The sequence below is a fragment of the Petaurus breviceps genome, unplaced genomic scaffold, assembly GCF_028583685.1.
Source record: "Petaurus breviceps papuanus isolate PSGF00001 unplaced genomic scaffold, PetGlider_PUasm1.0 90752, whole genome shotgun sequence".
NCBI lineage: Eukaryota > Metazoa > Chordata > Mammalia > Diprotodontia > Petauridae > Petaurus > Petaurus breviceps.
Window position 1 is genome coordinate 12,891,712 of NW_027187336.1, and position 11,778 is coordinate 12,903,489.

Sequence of the window (11,778 nt, forward strand, 5' to 3'; positions counted from 1 at the left end):
GGGAACTTTTGACCTTTTTGTGTTCTATGATTGAACAAATGAATGTAAGGTCCTGGGGTGGGGTAGTACTTGGATATTACTGAATCACACTTAGTAAATGCTGAATTTTGAATGATGTCATATTTTGATCTTCTCTGTTCTTAATTTGTCACTGAATAAAATGGAGAGCACCTCTGCTGGTATTTTGAACCTTGGGAAGTTGCCTTTGCTTGAAATTACATTACATAAGCAAATGAGCTGAAGTGAGTACCAAAATCCCCCAAAGCTCTAAAGTCTTTAGCCTGGTCTTCCTATTTCTTTGGTGTCCTTGAAATTGTGTTCCTTGGCACATACTTTTCCAATATTTAATAAATCAAAATTCTTTCTCTGCCTTGATTAAATATTGCTATTCACATATAATCATGACCTTATTTTACATTATTCATGAGATGTTTTGAGTCTTTTTATTTTCATCACAGTTAATTTGATGTCCCAAACTGCTCAATTCTTATCGGAAAGTTATATTTTTCCATATACATATATTAGCAGTTTTATCAAAATAAGATTATTTTCTATTTATTTCAGGTATCAAACTATTCACTTATAATAGCAACAACATCTTTTATCCTTTAGCCCTTCATGTAAATCTGTTTTCATAAAAATACCCTTTTCCTGCCATTTTTATGATTAAATTGCTCTGTATGAAAATGAAGTGAAGGAAATAATATATCTTACATTTAGTACAATGCCATTTCCATTGTAATTGCCTGATAAAAATTTTGGAAAAATTAAGGAAGAAATGAATTAAAATCTATTTTTTGATTGGCAGGTTCATTGTGATGCTATTTGTTTCTATTTCTTTATTTTCTTCACTCACTACCAGTTTTTACCCTTACCTCTTTCTACACTGAAAAGACTGGAGAAGAAAATAACAAACCACTCCAGTATATTTGCCAAGAAAACCCAAAAATTGGTCATGAAGACTTTTACATGACTGGAAAATGGCCAAGCAACAAAAACCTGAGAAAAATGTGGTTCAGTATTCTCCCTGCAATCCTTATACTCTTCTAAACTGAATCCAACCTCTTAAATGACATTCATTTCTTGCACCCTTTCCCAAAAGTATTTATATACTTTTTCTACTTATTTCTATCCATCACTAAGATTATTTTTAATTCTTTTTGTTTATTTATGAGTTACACCTTTACCTATTCCTTCTTTATTCTTCTCTGTCCTTCATGAAAGACAGAGGCTTCTATAGAACAAAAGCTAAGTCTCTCCATCTCATTCTTCTATTAATGTATTTATAATTCTACCTTTCCACCCTTCCCTTCCTTTTACTTTCTTTGTTTAGTTTTGTTGGCTGGGTCTTTTGCTTTGCCTTATTCCTAGAAGCATACTTTTATGAATGAGGCAGTGTGGTACAGTGGGATTCACTTTGTATCTCAAATCATGAGATTTGATTCATGAGATTTAGCTTGTCCTAACTACTTATCTTTACCATCACTAGTTATCCTTTCTAAGGCTAGGATATAGTTAGTGTCTTTGAATCTACATCCCCTCTCTCACATGGATGCTCCCCACATGGGGAACAATACACCCAATTTCATGGTATAGGATTCAGTTCTTGTAAGCATGAGCCTTGCTTGGAGAAAGTGCTCTCTTTAGGAACCCATTCCTCCAAACTAGGTATATTATGGACCATTGTCACTCTTGCTTCTACTATTATGAGAACATATTTTAATGATTCCTTTTATTTCCCCATGTAGAGTGAACCCAATCTACAACTCTCCCCACCCTATTCCCTTCACTTTACTGCCTTACTCTTTTCTTTCATAGACTGAGAATTGTTGTGACCGAGAAAATTATCACTTCTTTATTCATACCACCCCCACTCTGTCTCTTGCCTTCTCCTACAACCTAAACCCACTGTTAAAAATGACTTCTTTCTGTGTTATTCCCCAATAAAAATATTGATTCTTCTTAGAAAAGAATTTGATCTTCAATTCATAGAATGCTAATTCAATTCTTCCTCCTTCACTTCTCCTGGTCCTTTACAATTTCTTTGAATATTTAGTTCCTAAGATTTTTTTTGTCCCCTGATACTTTGTTCTTTCTTTTAACCCCCAATCAAATAAAAACCAGCCAAACAGAAATTACCTTTTTGTGCTCTTTTGTTTACTGTTGTTCAGTTGTGTCTGACTCTCTGCAATCCCATTTGAGGGTTTTATTTTGAAAAGATACTAGAGTGCTTTGTCATTTTCTTCTCCAGCTCATTTTATAGTGAAGAACTGAGGCAAATAGGGTTAAATGACTTGTCCAAGGTCACACAGCTACTAAGTGTCTGAGGTCAGTGACTAAGGTCAGTCTTTCAGGTTCTAAGCCCAGTGCCTTATTCACTGCTCCCTTTTTTTGCCCTAGAAGCACACAGAAATTAATTATGTTGCTTAGTCTTTGATGGGTGCACTTATTTACTTGTTTATCTTGTTTGGAATTTTGGCATTTCTTTTGGAAAGGTTACTCAGAAAATTCTCTTGTTGAAAGTTTATTTATTATTATTAATGATAAGGCCCTGCTTTGCAGGGTTTGTCATTTTACATTGAAGCTTGAATTTCTTTGCTTTTTAGAATACACTTGTCCATCACCTTCTGTATTACCTTGTGGCTATGTGACTAATTTTGTTATTTGAATTCCCTTTCCTTTGTATTTGAAGGTCTTCCTACTGACTGCCAACAGAATTTATTGTTGGTTATTGAAATTTGTTCAATTTAACCACTATGTGTTTTGGAGCTTAAAGTTGTTTTTCTTTTTCTTTCTGAAGACAATCTGTATATTCTCTCTATATTGGTGCTTTGATGTCTGTAGTTAGAAGTTCTATTCAGTTTTCTTGTATTATTTCTTACATTATGATGTCCAGATTTTTTATTTTTCATGATCTTCTCAGAGACTTAATGACCCTTAAGATATCTCTTTGCATCCTGTCTTCAAAGTTTATCACTTTGAATCAAATATAGAATTCCAATGCTTGTTTAACATTGCTGCTTTTTGCTTCTCTTGCAAAAATATTCTTTTTTTTTTTTTAAAGCAATTGGGGTTAAGTAACTTGCTAAAGGTTACACGGCCAGGTGTTTCTGGGTGGGTGCTAAGTGTCTGAGCCTGGGATTCGATCTCCAGGTCATCCTGACACTGGAGCAGGTGCTCTTATTCGCTGTGCTACCTGGCTGCTCCAGCCAGAATATTCTTAACGTCAGCATTTTTGTTTTCCACATCTGTTCATTACTCTTTTTTTCTTTTTTCTTTGTTTTTTTTTGGAAGGGATAGGTGAGGCAATCAAGATTAAGTGACTTGCTGTAAGGGTTATGGGATTTAAAGATCTCCCATGCCCCATGGACGTGCTGACATAGCAGAGCAAGAGAAAGTGAAAAGCCGAGCTAACGGTCCTGCGGTTGGCAGTTGGCGGCCGTGGCCTTTTTTTTTTTTTTTTTGAGTTAGGACTCCTGCTGAGGACTGCCGGGGGCCGGAGCTGCTGGGAGCGTGCTTCCAGGACACTGGGTGGTTGCTGTGAGTGGGGAGAGGAGGACCTTTGCCTGAGGTAGCCTGTTCTGTTTTAAAGGCTTGAGAATGTGGGTGCTTTCTACTTTATCTACCTGTGCCAATATCATAACTACTCTGATGGCTTTCACTTTCTGGTTTTGGGACTCAGTCTTTTGGTATCTTAATAAATTTTCTAGTATATTTCCCCATATGGCAAACCTGATGTATTTTGTGATGGATAATTATATCAGCATATTTGTAATCTCTATAGGCATTGTGAATATGGCATTGCTGATACATTTGGCGACCAGGATGGGATCACAAAATGTCAGGCCTCTATTTGGAAGCAGTGGGGCTTTAGAGGGAGAAATGGCTATTCCAGGATGGGAGGATTTGCCTTATTCCTCTCTAGCCAGAGAATGGGCTAAAAGCACAGGGCCCTGTGAAAACTGGGAACCAAGGCTAAAAGAGGGAGAACCTGGAGATTTGGAAAGATGTTTGAAAGCAATACCCATAGAACCAGGCAAAGAACTGGCAGGAGTGTGCAGGAGAGGCTGGGTGCTGCTAACAAGTTATCGCCTTATGTGTAAAAGTAGGGATAAGCTGCTGAAGGAAAGAGCTAGGATGGCTAGGGAGTCAGCTGGTTTGCCTGAGGATTCTTCTGTGTCACAGTACTCAGAAGAGCAAACTGGAGGGACTCATGTGGTCCAGGAGCAAGCTACTGTCCATGTAGCTAAAAGGAAGCAAAAAACTAGCAGAAGGAATGTGCATGCAGCTTTTGTACAGGCTGGGCAGAGTTGCCCTGACAGCTTCCAGGAGAATGTGTGTGAGGAGAATGGAACAAGGTTAGATGAGGAGTCTCCTAATGTAGAAGCTCTCCCCATATGAAGAAGAAGGCAGGAGACCCACCGGGGCAAAACAGAGTCCAGGGAGATAATTGAGGATTTCACTCAACAGGAGATCACTGATATATTGAGTAGATTTACCCAAAGAATGGGGGAGTCTTTAGTGTCTTGGATAGTAAGAATCACTGATGAAGGCGCAGGAGGAATAACACTGGACAATGAGGACTGTTTAAAATTCATAAGTATCAGCCAGAATCCTTTTGTACACCAGGCTTTTAGGGATCACCATATGCAAGGAGGAAATAACAAAACTAATCTTCTAGCTTTAGCTGCAGAAGGTTGCAAAAAGCAATATCCAACTGAATCTATGTGGCCTAGGGGAGACAGACCCTGGTACTCACTTAGAGACTGTATGAGAATGTTAAAGGAGGAGGTAATGAAAACTGCTATCCTGATTGGAGATGCAAATGCATATTATGATACCCCCCTAGGAGTTCCTCATAGAAATACCATAGTGAAGATGGCTCCTCCTGCATATAAGCACCTAATTCTGACTCTTTTAATTGGAGAAATAGGGCACCCTCTTTCAGAGGTGCTGGATAAGATTTCACAATTAAGCGATTTAGGGGAATGGGAAAAAGACAAATTGCCTCGAGAGAGAAGAGTAAACAGCCAGAGGATTCAGAGACAAAATAGACCCACAAGAAGGGAACTGTTTACTGCTCTATTAAGAGCTGGGGTGGACTTTAGAAGAATAGATGGTATTCCAACTGAAGAGCTGCATAAGCTGTACCAAGAAAAGGTACTTAGCATTAGAATGAACAGGGAAGCAGGAACCACCCCCGCAGGTATTTCTGAATCTGAATCTTTGTATCCAAGTTTGCCCCACCTTCAGGGGGAATAGGAGATAGGCTAAGCCCCAGCCCAGATAAAAGAAATATGCAGAAGAGATTGCAGACCCCATATTGGTTTAACAATATATTGGTAGAATGGATCAACTACTGTGACTAGGGCACTGATTGATACTGGGGCTGAGGCCACACTTATCTATGGAAACCCTGATAAGTTTAAATGTGGAACTCCTATTACCATAACAGGTCTAGTAGATGCTGAAATATCAGCCAGACAGGTTAAAATAACAATGAAAATTGGGCAGTTACCTAAGAAGGAATATACTGCGGTTGTTGTACCCATTCCTGAATACATCATTGGAATAGATGTATTGAGAGGCATGACTCTGAATTTACCTGAAGGAAGATACCAATTTGCTGTGAGGAAGATAGGAATTAATACAGTTTTAGTAGGAAAACTAAAAATGGACCCAATCACTTTACCTGAACCTTCTGAAGTAATTACTTTAAAACAGTATCGTGTGCCAGGTGGGCAAGATGAAATTGCCACTACTATAAAGGAATATGTTGAAGCAGGAGTGTTAGTCCCTACAACCACAAGATGGAATAATCCTGTCTGGCCAGTAAGAAAATCAGATGGGACGTGGAGAATGACTGTGGATTATAGACAGTTGAATAAGGTGACTCCTTCTTTGTATGCTGCTGTTCCAGATACCATCACCTTAATAGAAAGGATCCAGAAATATGATGGGACTTGGTATGCAGTTATTGACTTGGCAAATGCCTTCTTCACCATCCCAATAGACTCTAAACAATGGGACCACTTCGCTTTCACTTGGCAGGGTAGACAATATACTTTCACTCGCTTGCCACAAGGGTACATACATAGCCCCACTATTTGTCACAGGATTGTGGCTGAACAGTTGGATGAATTAAAGCTACCTGGTGTACAGCTTACCCACTACATTGATGATATCATGATACAGGGAAAAGATGTGAAAGTAGTGGAAAGGAGTTTGACCCTTCTAATTGAGCATATGAAAAGTAAAGGGTGGGAAATTAACCCTGCAAAGGTTCAAGGACCAGCTCAGAATGTGAAGTTTTTGGGTATACAATGGAACAAGGGGCTAAGGGAGATTCTTCCTCAAGCCCGACAAAAGATTCAGGATTTTCCTACCCCTACCAATAAGAAGGAGGCCCAAAAGTTCATAGGATTGTTTGGATACTGGAGGCACCACATTCCACATTTGGGACAGATTTTAAAACCTTTATATAGAGTCACACGGAAGAAATATGAATTCGATTGGGGACTTGACCAGAGTAAAGCTTTTGAAGAAGCCAAGGCTGCCATACAATTGGCCCTAGATTTGTGGCCCATGCAAAATGGTCCAGTGGAATTGCAAGTGACTGTACAAGATGATTATGCAAACTGGAGCTTATGGCAAAAACAACAAAGCCGAAATGTACCTTTGGGATTTTGGTGTAGGAAACTCCCTTCATCTGGAGTCTAGTACACACCTTTTGAAAAGCAGTTGTTAGCTGCATATTGGGCTTTGGTGTAGACTGAACAACTGACTGTGGGCCATGAAGTGATATTAAGACCTGGAATCCCAATTATGACCTGGGTAATGAGTACCCCAGCTTCTCACAGAATTGGACATGCCCAAGAGGCTAGTATAATCAAATGGAAGTGGTATATTCAAAATAGAGCGAAAACAGGCAAAAGCGGAGTCTCTGCTCTGCATGAATCTATAGCAAACATAGAAATTGAGAGGAGTGACATACCCCCTGAGCCAAAGCAACAGTTGGTACAATCCACTGTAAAACGGAATGAGGGATATGATGTATTAACTGAGGAACAAAAGAGACATGCATGGTTTACTGATGGGACAGCAAAATATTTGGGGCAAAAAAGACATTGGAAAGCAGTGGCCTATAACCCATGTACTAGAAGGACTTTGGAAAGTACTGGGATAGGTGCAAGTAGCCAATATGCTGAACTTATGGCAGTATATCAAGCCATCAAAATAGAACAAGGAGGACAGTGTCATATATTCACTGATTCATGGGCGGTAGCTAATGGGTTAGCTACATGGATGCCCATGTGGAAAAATGAAAATTGGGAAATTCATGGTAAACAAGTCTGGGGCAAAGAATTATGGGAAGATATCTGGAACATGTCTTTGGTCACTGACTTGTCAGTTTTTCATGTAGATGCTCACGTGGCCCCCACCACACCAGAACGTGAGTACAATGCTCATGCTGATCGACTGGCAAAGATTGCTACTGAACGTATTGTTCCTACTTTGACAACAACTGATGATCCGGTATTAGCAAAATGGGTCCACCAAACGGCAGGCCATATGGGGGTCCAGGCCACACACCAGTGGGCACAAGATCGAGGTATTAGTATCTCTCATTCACTGTTAAAACAGATAGCAGAAGAATGTCATATATATGTCAATTGGAAAAGGAGCAAACTGTTCCTCGGGTAGTAACTGGAGAGATAGCAAGAGGAAAAGTCCCAGCCCAAATCTGGCAAATAGATTATATTGGTCCACTACCACTGGATAAAGGATGCAGATTTATATGTACTTGTGTTGACACCTATTCAGGTGTACTAGTAGCTTGTCCTTATAAGAATTCAACCCAGAAAAACACTTGTAAAACCCTAGATCTCATAAGTCTATATTATGGAACCCCAATGCAGATTCAAAGTGACAATGGGTCACATTTCAAAGGCAATGAAATGAAGAAGTATTGTATACTAAACAATATAGAATGGATATATCATATTCCATATTATCCAGAAGCATCTGGGTTAATTGAAAGAATGAATGGATTACTGAAAGAACAGTTGAGGAAGTTAAGTTCCAATAATTCATATCAACATTGGAGGGATAATTTGTTCATGGCTTTGCGTAATTTGAATAATAGACCATTGGGAGGAAGTACACCTCTAGCCAGAATGATGACCCCCAATCTGCAAATTAGAAAACAACAAACACACAAGATCCCAAATATTGAGTATTGGACCTTGAGGCCACATGTCCCAGCACCGTACCCAGGACCACCTGGTTTGGTGGGGTATGATTTACATTGTTTAGAGGACTTTTGTTTGGACAGGAAAGAAGTAAGAAAAATTTCCACTGGGATATGCATAAGAATCCCTAAAAATCACTTTGGACAGATTTTACCCAAATCAGGATTAGCAGCTCAAGGAATACATGTATTGGCTGGAGTAATAGATTCTAATTATCAAGGAGAAATTGTTGTAACATTCCAGAATTTAGGTAAAGGGCCCATACAGATTCACAAGAATGATAGGATAGTTCAAGTGATTATCGCTCCTTGTAAAACAATGCCACTTGTAAAAACTGACCCTCCTTCCAAAATAACTGTCACAGGAACTGAAGGATTTGGTTCTACTGATAGAATAAAATCAGGAGCTAAAGTATGGGTAAAACGGAAGCCAGATGATGTTCCAAAGGCTGCAGAGATTATAGCATATGGGAAGGATAACACTGTAACTATTGTTTATTCTGGAGAAGATCATTACAAAATTGTACCCTTAAGTCATTTATTCTACCGTGAGTGAGGCTACAATAGTCTGGTTATTGTCTCTTTGCTTCTTCTTGATTTTTTGTTTGTTCACCTTGTTTGTTAGATTTGTTTCCACAGGCTTGGTACCATCCATCTGTAGATGCCTGATAGCTTAAGCTGGATGTCACCCCCTGTCTGCAACTGTGATGTGTCACCCTTGGACCTGGCATCAAGCATATTAAGAACTGACCTCTCAAATGGGACCCCTAAGGACTGGGACAGCTCTACATCCGATTTCAGCAGCAAGTAGCCATAGAAGAAGAGATCTTCACCCCTTACCACAAGATTTTGGGGCCCCATTTGTTCGGGGTGGGGGGAATGATGGGGAGCTTGTGCTCAAGCCCCACCCTAAAATATGTTTTTTTGTGTTTATTGTGTGCTATTCTTGTTATATTGTTGTGAAATTTTGTTGACACCAGTTATTCCTACTGTATTTTTGCCAAGTAAGGGACATGAAAGATCTTGGGGCCGAATGTAAGGGTTATGGGATTTAAAGATCTCCCATGCCCCATGGACGTGCTGACATAGCAGAGCAAGAGAAAGTGAAAAGCCGAGCTAACGGTCCTGCGGTTGGCAGTTGGCGGCAGTTGCCTTTTTTTTTTTTTTTGAGTTAGGACTCCTGCTGAGGACTGCCGGGGCCAGAGCTGCTGGGAGCGTGCTTCCAGGACACTGGGTGGTTGCTGTGAGTGGGGAGAGGAGGACCTTTGCCTGAGGTAGCCTGTTCTGTTTTAAAGGCTTGAGAATGTGGGTGCTTTCTACTTTATCTACCTGTGCCAATATCATAACTACTCTGATGGCTTTCACTTTCTGGTTTTGGGACTCAGTCTTTTGGTATCTTAATAAATTTTCTAGTTTATTTCCCCATATGGCAAACCTGATGTATTTTGTGATGGATAATTATATCAGCATATTTGTAATCTCTATAGGCATTGTGAATATGGCATTGCTGATACACTTGCCCAAGGTCATACAGCTAATAAGTGTCAAGTCTCTCAGTCCAGATTTGAACTAATGTCCTCCTGACTCTAGGGCTAGTTTACTGTACTACCTAGCTGCCCTTACTTTTTAATTTCTTTAAGAAAGAATCTCCATTATGGATTAATTTTTTTCCAACTTTACCAATTGAGTATTAAAATTCTTATTGCATTTTAAAATTTTACCTATATTCATTATAACTCCCTTCTTTTGTGGGTTTCATTTCTCTTTTTAATCATTATGAAGTTTTTTATTATTATTACAGGCTCTTTTGGGAGTCCATAGGATTCTGACTTTTATCTGACATTGGAGTACTTTTCTTCTTATAGTATTTGTTAAGAGCATTGTATTATCTTTTAAAATTTATTGTTCATCTTTCTCATTTTAATATCTTTTCTGTGTTTTTTTTTTCCTTCTCTGCTTGTTCTCTGGACTTTTATTGTTTTTTTTGCTCTTGGAATATTTGGTGATGAAATCATCCTTTATTTTCTCTTCTCCTGTCAACCACTCTCTGGCTTTTCCCTCTTTGGTGAATACACCCTTGAGGGTATGCTAACTGGCTTCCCTTGCCTCTTACTGTGTTGGGGATACAGGGTTCACTACCTTAAATTTGTCCTTGTCCTAAATCCCTTCTCAGTTCCCTTTCCTTCAGGCTTGGGACAATCTAGCACAAGGGTCCTGTTACTTAGTTCTTCCCTAGATTCTCTTCCTTTCCTTTTCATGCCCTGGATAAATTAACATCTTTTTCTGTAATGGAGGGAGGAGGGGAGGGGAAAAGGGAAAGCATGCTTTAGCTAAAATTATTTATCTTTGAGGATTCTTTTTTTTTTCCTGGAGAAATGAACTTTAATTTAGCATTGACATAAGACAAAGACGGCACAAAATCAACCAGGAGAAGGAAGAGGAAACAGAAGAAGAGGGACACATTTGAGGAGTTGGGCTTTATGTTTTCCAGTCTTCATTCTGTCTTAGCTTTACTCCAGGGCCCAATAAATAGCAAGTACCATAAGCCTTCCCCCTTTTCATTTCAGTAGTGGAATGTAATGTGCAGGGAAGGGTGATATGGGTGTCCCTTAGCGAAGATCTTCAGCAGTGAACATGCCTCAGGCACGAGGTAAGATGGAGTCCTTGGCTGCATCATAGAGATGTTCCTTGGAAGTGATCTCCAAAACAGCAGGTATTGAGTGTGTGTGGGCATCCAATGCATGTCTCACCATTTCAGCAATATACTGGATGATAAGGATGATGCTAATGTCATCCTGATTTAGAAACTGCTGGAAGGTGTCCTCGATTTCATTGATGGTCGTGTCCTTCTCCACCACCAGGAAGTTGAGCGGTGCTTGTTGAGCTCCCGATGCCACCCAACAGGAAACCGATAACAGTGTCCTCGTCTCTGATCACCGCGATCAGCTTTCCTCACCCAGCCATGGTACATGCTGCCAGGCTGCTGTCTCACACAGCACTCCCCCCCTCACCCCCCCACCCCACCCGGAGAGAGGTGGAAAGGTCATCTTTGAGGATTCTTAATCTAAGGCAGGCTAATTTAGATGGGTGCGTGATTTTAGGACTCTCCTTCCCCTTCCTCCAATGCTTGGAGTCATTAGCTATTGATTATTTGGCACATTATTGTTGCTAAATCATATCTGACACTTTGTCCTGTGACTCCATTTGGGGTTTTCTTAGCAAAGATGCCGGAGTGCTTTGCCATATACTTCTCTAATTTATTTTATAAATGAGGAACTGAGGCAAACAGGGTTAATTGAACTGCCCTGAGTCACACAGCTAGTAAATATCTGAGGCTGGATTTGAACTCATGAAGATGACTCTTCCTGATTCCAAGTCCAGTACTCTATTCACTGGGCCATCTATTTCTGTAGTAGAGGAATAATAGGCTCCGGACATAAACCTTCTAACCAGTGTTTACTTGCTGGGAGCATGAAATTTATTGGGGGGTAGTCATACTAAATGAGCTTATGGAGCAAAATAAGTGG

General features: G+C 39.8%; 1 pseudogene; it reads right to left on the bottom strand.

Moving 5' to 3' along the window:
• Window positions 1–10,604: 10,604 nt before the first annotated feature.
• Window positions 10,605–11,215, bottom strand: LOC138146076 (V-type proton ATPase subunit F pseudogene; annotated as a pseudogene).
• Window positions 11,216–11,778: the final 563 nt, after the last annotated feature.